General features: G+C 35.9%; 1 protein-coding gene across 5 annotated transcripts in view; it reads right to left on the minus strand.

Annotated features, from left to right (window-relative positions):
* The window catches only part of LOC147362998 (uncharacterized), a 73,339-nt gene that overhangs the window by 49,450 nt on the left and 8,985 nt on the right, over nucleotides 1-14,904 (minus strand). The window lies entirely within an intron of this gene.

The following is a 14,904-nucleotide window of genomic DNA, read 5'->3' on the forward strand; positions in this document are numbered from 1 at the left end:
CCAGTTTCTCCTTCTTCCTTGTGATCCAAAACCTGATTTTACCTGCAGACATTAGCATCTGACATACTGCCTACTTTTTCCAGCCTCCCTGGATATTCAGTATAATGAATGAAATATACAAGTGTTGTGTGGGTCTTTAGAAAATGTCACTTAAAAGGAAAAGTCTATTAAAGAAGAATTACCACCTCCCTTCCTTTTTCTAGAAGTTAGTAATAATGGCTAGAATTTCCTCTACCATCTGGGAAAATTAGTTGTCCTTGAAGATGAAAGCCATGTGTTGTGAAGCAGAAAAATAGAATCTTGAGTTCTAGTGATTTCAGAGAGCCACCAAACAGCCCTGGACTGCGTATCTCTGAACCACTATTGCAGAAAAGAATAAATGCTTGTTAGATTTATCCTCTAGAATTGGGATTCTGTTACTAGCCGTCAAATAAAATTGATATATCATCCTATCCTAACTGGTATATCCTTCTTTTCTGCATACTTTGGGATTATATTGCTTTTATTTGTCTATTCAGTCAAAATATACCATGCACCTTCATGATGACCCAGGATCTGCACTGAGACTTAAGGTGTTAGCAACTGAGATAAATGACATGCAACTTTGTTTCATGCAAATACCTCTAACTCAAATCATTCTGCTAGACAACATTATAACCTTAATTGAGGTTATAAGGCCACACTGAAAAATGCCTTGAAACTGTAAGTTTCTTATGTGCTAGTGCTATTTCTTAAGAACTTACAATCATTTTCAGGTTGACTGAGGTATGATTGATACAATAAGCTGAACATTTTAAGGACATAATTGAATAAGGCTTGGAATATGCACACGTCCATGAAATCATCCACACAATCAAGATAGTAAATACATCCATCATCCCTATATATTTTATTGTGTCCTAGCAAATACTTCCCATCAACCTTTCCCACCTTCAACCCACTCCTCAGGCAACTATTAATCTGCTTTCTTTCCCTATAATATTAGCTTGTGTTCCACTTAATAAAGTTTTATATCAATGAGCTAGTTTTGTTTTGTTTTTTACCAAGAATACTGATGGTAAGGCACATGGCATATACTCGCATGTTTTTCTCTCTCCAGAGTGCTCATCTGTTTTCCAGATTTCTAAAATGGCAAGCTATTCCATTATTGTTTGTTTTCCATAATTTATAGGACTATACCTGAGGTTAGCTACACATAGATAAGAAAGGAGGAAGCTTTGATGTTCATCCTTTCAACCATATGCATGATCAATGATAAATATTCTTATTTATAGGTATGGATGAATGCCAAGGTGAGACTTATATTTTATGATTGCTGGAACAGGGAAGTTACTAACAAGAATTCCCAGTGAATTCAGGGTTCTTCCTGGCTTCTAGACTCTATTTGTATCTGAAGGTATTAAGAGTGTGTGCACATGTACACACACATATACACCCGTACACAACTTTAACTTTTTAAAAGAATTTCAAATATCACAAATAAAAGGAGTTTTATGGTATCATATATTTTTTCCTTAATGATTTCAACTTGTATATTTGACGTACAAATAAACTCTTGGTTCAAATGATAAGAAGCCAAATCTTTCATAGTACTTTTGGGATAAAATTTCTCAAGATTATTTTTGATAGAAGGTACTTTTTAAAGGAAGGGGAACCCCTTATACTACACAATAAGGTTCTGGAAATTGAAAGATGTCTAATTCCTACAGTTTTCTAGCTCTGGAGAGCTTGCACGGTGCCAGGTTAGGAAACCCGATTTGAATGGATTTGACTAAAACTCATAAACGATTCCATCCCATGCAATGGGGAAAACAACTTAAGAAAGCCTCCTTGTAAGCTGCTACAGACCATCACATATGACCCTACCTCCACCCAACTTCCTGCTTCTTCCAGGTCATTAGCCACTGATGACTGCTATGCCAAAGACAGCAGACGAGGCAGGGTGGGGGGAAGTAGATTTTTGGAGTCCCTTGCTGCTACTGCTGCTAAGTCACTTCAGTCGTGTCCAACTCTGTGCGACCCCGTAGACGGCAGCCCACCAGGCTTCCCCGTCCCTGGGATTCTCCAGGCAAAAACACTGGAGTGGGTTGCCATTTCCTTCTCCAGTGCATGAAAGTGAAAAGCGAAAGTGAAGTCGCTCAGCCGTGTCCGACTCTTCAGCAACCCCATGGAATGCAGCCCACCAGGCTCCTCCATCCATGGGATTTTCCAGGCAAGAGTACTGGAGTGGGGTGCCATCGCCTTCTCCATTGGAGTCCCTTATTCTTGAATATATTAATATTTCCTTCCTACTCTTGGACCTCATTCTGAATTCCTTCAAGCAGCGTTGTTTAGATGTTTGGATTAGACTCCCATACTGCCAACAGCACATCTGTTTTCTCCCTCCACTAAAGAAATCAAGTGTAGGTTGGAAACAGCTCATTGACTATGTAAGAAGATAGGTCCCTGCAAACCAGAGCAGAGCCCAAACCATTAAGCCATTACATTTTGTATTCTCATGTTTTATAGCCCTCTTATCCACCCTCTGCGGTGGGAGATTTTCAGACGTGTTTCTGACCTCTCAGGGATAAGTCACTGACACTTCGGCCCGTGGAGTAAGCACACAAGGCTCTTTGTTCATTACATAGGCTGTGCCGCCTGACCTTGTGGTCTGGGCTCACGTAGGAAACAAATTAGATGGTGTGATTTGAGGGGTGCTGGGAAATTCTCTCCCTCCTTCTCTTTTTCCTACCCCCCAGCTGCCGCCTTACCAAATATTTAAAATATCTCCCCGACCACTGATGCCTGGTCACCAAGTCATCTTAAACTGTCAAGAGTGCAAGTGGTCCTCACACTGGAAAGGATGACCATTAACATAAATGCTACCTGATTAAATTTACAGGTTAGAGACTACTGATTACACCTCTTAAAGCTGTTAGGCTCTCATCCATTGCCACTTCTTTGATTCTTTCACAGTGCCCTGCATTTAGAAAGTGCTCAGTATTACTTGTTTACTTGACAAAAAAAGATGTGAAAAGAGTGCATGAAACACTAACTGGTGAGCTCTCACATAGTTTGCTAGACACACAGGGACTTACCTATTTCCTGACTGGATGAACACCCATTGTGATATTTGACCAACCTTGCCATAAGTTCTCTTCCAGTGAATTTCTAACCTGAACTTTCCTAGTGTTCACCACATCTTTCCTGTTCCTCTTAGACTTGTAAACACACATCTCCAAAGGTCTCTGGACCCACAGAGCAAAATAATCAGGAACCTATTTGAAAAATAAAGTTCATTCCAGCTCACTCAAGGAAAGACAGTAGAAGATAGTTGCAGGGACGGAAGACTAGAAATCAAGATTTGGAGAGCAATCTATGCTGTGTTGTTCTGAGGCCACCACTGATGGCCGTCATGCAATTTATTGTTCCAAAAGGACAATGAAAAGTGCTCAGAAGAACTAAGCTAAAGCAACAGGTCTACACGGAACCAACCAGAACACAATCTCACCCACAGGCTAGGCAAGTCAAACTCTTTGGGAACTTCCATTTCATTATCTATAATATTGAGAGTCAGACAAGATTATCAGCTTGTTTTCCTCAACTCTAAAGCATTTAGCTGAGATCCAATCTTCATTTCTATTCCTAGCTTCTCAGCTACACTTTCAAATAGAAATACATACTTTGTCTTTTCACTTCTCTTCCGTGTCTATTCAATGTACATTTCTGGCCATGCAAAATCCTCTTGGAGATTAATTTCAGGGGAGTCAGTTTTTCCAATGGTCTGTCTGTAGGTGGGGAGCGGTTTTCAGCATCGTCAGATATGTTGTTATTCAGAAAGCCAGTATTTCCATGAAGTCTTCCCTAAACATATTTTTCATTTAATTATAGCAGGAAAAGAGTGATGGAAACAGTGATGGCAAGACTGTTGCAGGATATTTATTCTTCACAGCTGAACCCAGTTCTATTCCCTTGGACTCTTGTTTTCTAGAACTGCTTTATTTCTGTTCATCACCATCCATCAGCCACAAGGATGCATTATACAATTTTATTCTGAAATAGCCAGTAGTTTATATATGGGCCTTCTTCCCAGACAACAAGAAAAACAATTTATTGCTTACATGTGTATTATTTCACTTGATCCTCACATTCACTCTGTGAAAATTAGATGTTTCAGAGAAAACAAGTACTTATCTAAAGTGACATAGCTAGCAAGTAGTGGTCAGAACTGGATCCCAGTTCAATTTTGTTATGCCATGCTGTCTCTCAGGAAATCCTATGATGGATGAAGTAAAAATATTCATAACGCTTAGTAATTTTCTTTTATAAAATATTGAAATTATTTTTAAATATCAGAAATATGATAGTACGAAGGGCAAAAATATGGTCAAATATGGTCCAGGTGTGAAGTTCTTTTTAAGCAGCATTTAATGAGTTCTTCAGGTTTCCCTTGTGGCTCAGCTGGTAAAGAATCCACCTGCAATGTGGGAGACCTGGGTTCAATCCCTGGGTTGGGAATATTCCCTGGAAAAGAAAGAGACTACCCACTACAGTATTCAGGCCTAGAGAATTCCATGGACTCTATAGTCCATGCGGTCACAAAGAGTCAGACACAACTGAGCAACTTATAATTATACAATGGAAGTGAGAAATAGATTCAAGGGATTAGATCTGATAGACTCAGTGCCTGAAGAACTATGGATGGAGGTTCGTGACACTGTATAGGAGGCAGTGATCAAGACCATCCCCAAGAAAAAGAAATTCAAAAAGGCAAAATGGCTATCTGTGGAGGCTTTCCAAATAGCTGAGAAAAGAAGAGAAATGAAAAACAAAGGAGAAAAGGAAAGACATACCCATTTGAATACAGTGTTCCAAAGAATAGCAAGGAGAAATAAGAAAGCCTTCCTCAGTGATCAATGAAAAGAAATAGAAGAAAACAATAGAATGGGAAATACTAGAGATCTCTTCAAGAAAATTAGAGATACCAAGGGAATATTTCATGCAAAGATGGGCACAATAAAGGACTGAAATGCTATAGACCTAACAGAAGCAGAAGATATTAAGAAGAGGTGGCAAGAATACATGGAAGAACTGTACAAAAAGGATCTTCATGACCCAGATAACCATGACAATGTGATCACTCACCTAGAGCCAGACATCCTGGAATGCAAAGTCAAGCGGACCTTAGGAAGCATCACTATGAACAAAGCGAGTCACTCACCTAGAGCCAGACATCCTGGAATGCAAAGTCAAGCGGACCTTAGGAAGCATCACTATGAACAAAGCGAGTAGAGGTGATGGAATTCCAGTTGAGCTATTTCAAATCCTAAAAGATAATGCTGTGAAAGTGCTGTACTCAATATGCCAACAAATTTGGAAAACTCAGCCATGGTCACAGGACTGGAAAAGGTCAGTTTTCATTCCAATCCCAAAGAAAGGCAATGCCAAAGAATGTTCAAACTACTGCACAATTGCACTCATCCCCCACACTAGCAAAGTAATGTTCAAAATTCTCCAAGCCAAGCTTCAACTGTACGTGAACCATGAACTTCCAGATGTTCAAGCTCGATTTAGAAAAGGCAGAGGAACCAGAGATCAAAGTGCCAGCATCTGTTGGATCATAAAATAAGCAAGAAAATTCCAGAAATACATCTACATCTGCTTTATTGATTAGGCCAAATCCTTTGACTGTGTGGATCACAACAAACTGTGGGAAAATCTTCAAGAGATGGAATTACCAGACCACCTGACCTGCCTCCTGAGAAATCTGTATGCAAGTCAAGAAGCAACAGTTAGAACTGGACATGGAACAACAGACTGGTTCCAATTTGGGAAAGGAGTACATCAAGGCTGTATATTGTCACCCTGCTTATTTATCTCATATGCAGTGTACATCAAGCAAATTGCCAGGCTGGATGAAGCACAAGCTGGAATCAAGATTGCTGGGAGAAATATCAATAACCTCAGATATGCAGATACCACCACCTTTATGGCAGAAAGCGAAGTAGAACTAAAGAGGCTCTTGATGAAAGTGAAAGAGGAGAGTGAAAAAGCTGGCTTAAAACTCAACATTCAGAAAAGTAAGATCATGGCATCTGGTCCCATGACTTCACGGCAAATAGATGGGGAAACAATGGAAACAGTGACAGACTTTATTTTCTTGGTCTCCAAAATTACTGCAGATAGTGACTGCAGCCATGAAATTAAAAGACACTTGCTCTTTGGAGGAAAAGCTATGACCAAACTAGACAGCATATTACAAAGCAGAGACATTAATTTGCCTACAAAGGTCCATCTAGTCAGAGCTATGGCTTTTCCAATAGCCATGTATGGATGTGACAGTTGGACTATAAAGCAAGTTGAGCGCTGAAGAATTGATGCCTTTGAACTGTGGTGTTGGAGAAGACTCTTGCGAGTTCCTTGGACAGCAAGGAGATCCAACCAGTTCATCCTCAAGGAAATCAGTCCTGAATATTGATTGGAAGGACTGATGCTGAAGCTGAAACTCCAATACTTGGGCCACCTGATGTGAAAAACTAACTCCTGGGAAAATACTCTAATGCTGGGAAAGATTGAAGTCAGGAGGAAAAGGGGATGACAGAGGATGAGATGGTTGGATGGCATCACTGGCTCGATGGACATGAGTTTGAGCAAGCTCTGGGAGTTTGTGATGGACAGAGAAGCCTAGCATGCTACAGTCCATATCGTCCCAACGAGTCAGACATAACTGAGTGACTGAACTGAACTAAACTAGTGAGTTCTTCAAGGTTGCTATCCTTAATCCCCAGTTTAAAAAAGTGAAAGTGTTAGTCAGATCTGACTCTCTGCGATCCCATGGACTGGGGCCTGTCAGTCTCCCCTATCCAGGAAATTCTCCAGGCAAGAATCCTGGAGTGGGTTGCCATTCCCTTACTCCAGGGAATGTTTCAGACCCAGGGATCAAACCCTGGTCTCCCACATTGTAGACAGATTCTTTACCACCTGTGCCACCAGGGAAGCCCCAGTAAAAGGGATGCTATAAATATCTCGTAAGTATCTCTTTCTTGCAAGAGAATCTTGCAAGAGATTGGAGCCAACTCTTGCAGAGAATTCAATACTGTTGTATCCTAATTAAAAAAAAAATTTTCTCATTTAACTACATGTAAATGGACAGAATGGGAAATAGTATTCAGTGTTACAATTGCAGATTTAAAAGGAATGAAAAGGATTTCAATCCTTGAACTTTTAAAAGCCATATAAAATACCTCATTTAAAAAATGGTGAACAATTCAAGGGCTTTTACATGCTCATTAAGAGAAAGAAAGTTAATGAGACTAAAGACTCCCTGGAAAACCCCACTGGGCTATTTGAAAGTATCTTCTTGTTCCTCGTTACGACTGCCAAGGAAACTGAGTTAACAATCTCCCCAGAAAGACTTGGGATTCATTTCAAAGTTTAGATGCTTTAAATAAGCATGCAGTATACTCTGATTGATGTTCAATGCTGAAGTATTTATAAATATTTATTTTAAATACACAGTTTTTTAGTTCACCCAGACAGGTGCTGGGATGTATCACTTGCCAATAAACCGTCAAAACTTTTCACAAGGAGTCATCAAATTGTGGCGATGATTTTAGAAGAGCACAGGTCGTTGTGTGACATAAAACCCAATGCCAGGGAAAATTACCAACTCCACTGGCAGTAACTCATTAAAAAAAAGATTTAAAAAGAATTTTCAAATTTCTGCAGATGTCATTTGCCTTGCCAAGAAACGTAGTCACGTAAACCATTACTATGCCTGACTTAGCCTTAAAAGCCACTGGACCTAATAAACGATCAAGGTGTGGGAACCACAGTCTAAATTCTGGTTCTCCAAGCTGGATTATGAGACTATGACAGATTCAAGTAATCTTTGCCAAAGAACAGTGAAGCCACAAGAGATTGGAATCAGAGAGGAAACATGCCAATATGCTTTTGAAGAGTCACAACATAAAACAGGAAAGAGAATAATTGTTTAGAGTGCTGTTGGAGCATTAAATTCATTACATACTTCAAACTAACCCCTCTCATAAGATGTGTTTAGTCTATGGACTGATTCTGATATTTGTTTTATACTTTTCTCAGCTTTAAGCAATAGGTTACCAGGATCAGAGACAAATATGCTCAAAGATCACAGGTTAGTTTCATGTTTATCAGTCAGCCAATAGTTACTACAGACTCAACAAAGACGAGGGGTTCCTGCTAGGAATCAGAGGATGTTTCCTCTGAATCACGTGATACAACAGCAACAACAACTGTGGTGTGACCTTAACCTTAAGAGTCCATCCTCCAGCTGGGGGAGTCAGGTTACCTACCAAGAGAACCCATAAGTAAAGATGATAAAAGGTAAGAGCCAGTGGAACTACAACATAACTGTTGGAGAAGTTCAGGTAAGGAGTAGGTCATTTTAGGAAGAAGTGATCAAGAAACCCTTAATATAAGAAGAAGGTTTGAAAGTGTTCTCTGAAGAATGTAAAAGAGAGATAAGGAAAATAAAATAAAGAAGTACGGAATATAGTGCTAATAAGGGAAACAGCTTAAGGTAAATGAGCAGATGTGAATAATGTGTGATTTGAGTGGAAAGTAGAGAAAGTAGTGAAAATTTGAGTAGAGAAGTTTGATAACAGAGACAAAGAAGATGAGAATCTTTAATGCAGGTTAAATAGTTTGGATTTTACAGGCTTTAAAAGTTAGGGAAGATTTTTGAACTGGAAAATATATACGAGGCCTTCCCTAGTGGCTCAGATGGTAAAGAATCTGCCTGTAGTACAGAAGACATGGGTTCAATCCCTGGGTCAGAAGATTCCCTGGAGAAGAGAATAGCAACCCACTCTGGTACTCTTGCCTGGAAAATTCCATGGACAGAGGAGCCTGGCTGGCTACAGTCCATGGGGATCACAAAAAGTCAAGCACTATATTTAATTACCATATGAGGTTCCAGCTGGATTTAAAATACAAAAGTTAGAGTTGAAGATACCAGGTAAGAGTTTATTCTGAGTCTTCGTTTGAGGTTAAAATTCAAAGAAACAAAATTATGGAACCCATAATCAAAATTATATCTGAATCACTATAGTAGTGGCTCCAGGACACAGAGAATTGAAAAACAAATCACTTTCCTTTGAGAATTAGGAAAAATTACCCTGGAATATCAAAAGAAAGAAAATATCTCTAGCTATGCCAATAAATTCTTATACTCAAGTACAAGACATGAATTCTATGGAACAGGAGTGGAAAAGTCATATGAATAAAATAAAGTGAAAAGAGAGCACAATGGTAAAAAAAAATAAGGACAGAGTGAGGAAATTACAAATATTACAGTAGGAATAAAACATCTTGAAGGTGAAAAGATACAAGAATAAAGAAGAAAAAAGAAAATCTGTGAAATGGTGGACAAATTTAAGAACTTAACTCCTTTTTAAGAAAAAAATGTAATATAAATAATAAAACTTCAACAATAGTATTGACTGGAAAGTACAGATTATATGAACAGGAGCTAAAATCCAAAAATAGAGGAGACTTGAGACGAAATAAAAACTTGCATAATGCCCCCTTTTATATAGTAAGAGATTAAAAACTATAATTTTTTACTCTAAAATTAAAACAAAATAGATTAAAGAATGATTTTGAACAATTGAAAAGTAATCAATAGCTGAATTAAAACAAAATACTCTTCCTAATACACTAGAAATTAATATAGCAAAGAAAATATGGCTTATGTCTTGAATTTCAGAAAATAATAAAATACAAGGAAGCATTATTAAAAGAATTATAGAAAGTGACAGAAGGACAAACATAGCAGTTTTAACAAGTATAAAAGTGTTAAATATTCCCTTTTTAAAAACATTCAGTTTGAAGAAAATAATTTAACTGCTCCAATTAACAGGAACATATCTAAAAAACATACAAATAAGTTAATAGTAAAAAGTTGAACAAAGCAGATTATATAAATAAAAGAAATGAAAGGGTTACAACAGTAACATCGTATAAAATATCAAGGCAAAGAAACAGAAAGAGATACAGTTAATTAATGCCAATACAGGGTTACTAAATGCATTACTATGATTTGCCACATAGGTAATTTTATTATATCAAAATATGATATATAAAATATAAAACAAATATTCACAAATAAATTTTTAAAAGTCAATAGAATTAAGACAATCTTCGATAAATCAAATAGCAAAACATAAATATAAAAAAGATATAATAATATAGATATTTGGTTTGATAACTATATCAGGCTTTGTGTTCACCAGTGAAAGAATAGAAATATACTTTGCTTTTGTTGTTATCCTTGTTTATGTTTGGTTTTGTTTTATTTTTACAATATCCCTGTAAAATTTACAAATTCAATCATTTAATTGGTTATATACATGCATAGACATGCATATACACACACAGACACACACACACACCAATCTCAGCAGATATAGCACACAGAGAGGCACATTCTAAGGTGGAGATTATCATTTAGGAGGTTCAACATTTATGGGGGAGAAGGAAAGGAGCCAGGATTGGAAGAGAGAGTAACAGAACTGTGAGTTGGAGAACACAGACCAGTCTTTGAATTTGGCTCCCCAGGGAAGGGAGTACGGCATTGGGCAGGACAGCCTTTCAGTGGTGACCATCTCCAAGAATTGTGATGTTGCTGTTGTGTTCAGCTTTTTTACAACCCGATGGACTGCGGTTCATCAGGCTCCTCTGTCCATGGGATTTCCCAGACAAGAGTACTGAAGTGAGTTGCCATTTCCTGCTCAAGGCAATCTTCCCCATCCAGGGATTGAACCTGCATCTCCTGCATTGGCATGCAGATTCTTTACCACTGAGCCATCAGGGAAGCCCAAGGATTGTGATAGCTGAAAGGCTATTTACCTGCCTCAGTCTCAGCAGGAATAAATGTATTTTTCCATTCCTAAAAGAAAGTCTAAAGTTTGCATCATAATGTCTATCATAGAAAGTTTAAAAAATTAAAAATAATAAAACAGAAATAGAAAAGGAACAAACAGGCTAAAAATAAAATATAAATTAACTCCTAAAACTAGAGTTTTAAAATCATGTTTCTAAATAAATTTGTTCAGAGAGAAAATCAAAATTGAAATTACTTCATATTAATTAATAATGAAAAGGAGTAATGTACATATCAAAATATAAAAGATGACTAAAGATATCCAAAATAAGATACATTTTTGAAATATTCTGTTTAAGACATATACATCAAAATATTAAGAAATGAGTAAACAAACTGAAGACATGGAAGAAATATTTGTAGTGCATATGTTTGACAAAGGATTTGTATACATAATATATAAAGAGCTCCTACAACTTAATAGTAAAAAGACAAACAACTCAACTTAAAAATGGGCAAAATATTTCAATAAACATTTCACAAAAGATATACAAATGGCAAAAATGCACATAAAATGACTTAGTCATTTTAATGACTTGATATTAATGGCTTAATATCATTAGTCATCAAGAAAATGCAAGTTGAAATCACAATGACATACTGTCTCACAGAAAATTAGAATGGTAAAATTAAAACAATTGAAAATGTCAAATATTAATGAGGCTGTGGATCAAATGGAATTCACATACAATGCTGGCAGTAATGCAGAAGTTACAACCTCTGGAAAAGTGGTAGTTTCTGATAAAGTTAAACTCATTACTTGCTCTATGATTCCTCCAATTCTACTATTAGGTATTTATAGATTACTGTAGGAAAACTTGCAGAAGAATGTTTAAAGTAACTCTACTTATAAGGGCTTAGAACAGGAAAGAGCTAATATTTCATCAAGAAGAAACTAGATGAAAAAATTGGTGCATATTCATACAATGAACTATGACCTGGCAATGCAAAGTAATGAATCATGAATATATGTAACAACATGAATTTCAAATGTATGATTTAATTTATATGAACTACAAGAACGGGCAGGTGATGAAAATCAAAGCACACGCCACAGTGAGGTGGAGCAGTCTGGAAAGTCACATGACAAAACCTCCTGGGATGGTGGAAATGTTTTAGGTCTGGATTTGGGTGTGAGTTACATGAGTTTATGCATTTGAACTGCACATAAAAGATCAAATGCATTCCATTTGGTGCATTCCACTCTCTGCAGATCATTCAGAAAGAACAACAAAAAAATTGTTTTTCAAAACTTCAAGAATTTTATTTCTACGTTATTTAATTTCTAAGCATCAAAAATATGGAAATCCCTTTCATTTTCTAATGTTCTTGTATCTCTGATTATAAAACCAGGTATCATGGATGAAACATACACACACAACCTCTACCAAACTGAATCTAATGTTATGCTAAAAGAATGATAAATTATGAGCAAATGACCTTTGTTTCTGGAAAATGTAAGTACGACAGCAAAATCAAAGTGTTAGAATACACTATTATCTGATAGGTGCCATAGAAGAACTTAATAATAGTTAAATTCATTCTTGACTTTAAATGATAGCTAGATAGGGTAATAAGGCAATTTATTAAATGTTAAAAAGAATATCATAGCACACACATACTCAATATCAGAATAATGTGAAATATTGGAATCATTTTATTAGATTCAAAAACAAGATAAGCCTAATATTTCAAAAATTATTTCTATTCTTCAAGTTCTATTGTAATAAAACAAGAAATAAAAAAGAGTACAAGCTTTGCTGCTGCTGCTAAGTTGCTTCAGTCGTGTCCAACTCTGTGCAACCCCATAGGTACAAACTTTAAAAATGTGAAAATAAGGAACAACTATTAACTTTCTTGTATGTGTGGAAAGGATGGATTCCTTAATAATTTCATTGGTATAACTGCCTAACATTAAAAAAAATAAATTTCATAGCATATCACAAATAAATTAGAAATGTTGCATTTCAAATTAAATGCAAACAACCATAAAGCCACTAAAAATAATTACAGGTTAAAATACACATAATTTTACAGTGGTTGAAAACACTGTAAACTTGAACTTATGGCAAAAGTCTTAAAAAGAAAACAAACAAAATTTGAGCAAATCTCTTTTAAAAAGTCAAAATTTTCTAAAGGATTTTTTATCACAAAAATATGAAAAGCATTTGTTTGTAATTGCTGCAATTATAAGCAAAAGATAATATGAAAAATAGGCAAATGACATGATAGAAAGATGAAAAATAAAAGATAGAAGTAGCTAAAATTTCTTGCTTAATTTCTAGCCAGTAAATTTCATTAACTGTTTTAACCACACAAATCAAATTGATAACATTTAAAATAAAAATTACCATATCAATAATCAGCAATACATTGAAAATGACCTAAATGAATAGAAATTATGTAATTGGCTAAACAAGTTATGTTATGACTGTGTCACGAAAAACTATGCTTCAATTATAATTATATGTTGCATAAGAAAGCATCAGTGAAAATACAGAGAATTATTGTGTCATGAATAAAATGTTACCTAATACCTTTGTAATTTGACATCATTATTTTGAAAAATAAATATTCATTTTCAAAAAGACTAAAGCATATACACCAAATGTTAAAAACATTTTTCCTCTGAGTAATAGAAATAAGAATGAATAATATATACATCTTGGTGGGTTGGTTTTTTTTTTTGGCTGTACTATTTAATTTTGTCTACATCAAAGAAGAAAAGGGTTTTTTGCAGGAAAAAATACCCAAACAAATGATAAAAATCTGTGCCATAAAATTTTAAAGCTAAACATAACCCTGATTAATAAAGGTAAATTTTCTGTTATTCTTCAGCTGAAAAAGACAAAGATGCATTTTCTAATCTTAATATACTGTTTAAAGAAGTAAAAGAAAGAAGGAAAAAGTAAAATAAGGAACATCTGCCTAAGTTCTGACAGTAAGATAGATTAATTTTTTTATTTCAGAGTTTTATGGGTTTTTAATAGCAAAAGTCACAGTGATAGAAAGTATCCAAACTTAATTACTGCTATTGACACTTGGGGAGAAAATAGGAAGATAGTTATCCAGAGCTAGATCCTATAGAACCACATATTTCCCTCATACAAGAAGCAACAGCCATACATTGTAGGTTATTTTTAAAACAAGCTAGGCTTCATCAACTGGTGTGAGTGAAAGTTACATAGACTATAGAAATTTAACATGACCACTAATGTTTTCCAAAAACATTTACATCTGAATCCAACATGAACTATCAGCATGGATACCTGTGCTGGATCCAATTTTCTGTTGGCCCTGGGAAGTAGAAAAATATTCTCCCAAGTATCAGCGGTGTTTGCAAGGTAGTAAGCACAGAAAATAGGAAATAATTTAAAGTGCTTCTAAATGGTACTTGGGAAATGTATTTTAAAATAAATCCTTTCTGACTCTTCATTATATTGCTCAAATGAGAGGCCCAAAAATTATGGCTTAACACCCGTTTTACATTCAAGGTCAGATAGGCAACAATCAGGCGATGATATTTTATTCTCCTACACATATGAAATTCTGTTTGAACTCATCAAAGTGAATTTATAGATGTGCTAAACTATCCAATGAGAAGATCGGGTGGAAGTGGGACAAGTTCCCTACTTGGTTTTCTAATGCAAGTAAATTACTTAGCCAGGCATGATTTCACTTGATATAGAGGGAAAAGTTAATAATTTTTGTCCCAACCTTGACCAAAACACAGGCCTGAATTTTTCAGGACAACAAATTTTAAAACCTTGGCAGTGATCATTCAGGGATATTTCTGAATAGGATACATTCCCATGAAGCCTTTATCCTTTTGCCAGCATCTCTACAACTACTAGGAACTTGGGAGAATGAAAACAAAATATCTGAGTGTAGACTGAACCAGAGTTGGATATTTATCCCCTGCAATTTAATCTGAAGAGATGGTCTTCTAGCATTTAGGGTTTGGCTGATTCCCACAAACCCCAGCAATATTTAGAACTAAA

Source organism: Bos grunniens, chromosome 11 (genome assembly GCF_055505025.1).
Source record: "Bos grunniens cultivar Pamir isolate PY7600 chromosome 11, Bosgru_T2T1.0, whole genome shotgun sequence".
NCBI classification, from domain to species: domain Eukaryota; kingdom Metazoa; phylum Chordata; class Mammalia; order Artiodactyla; family Bovidae; genus Bos; species Bos grunniens.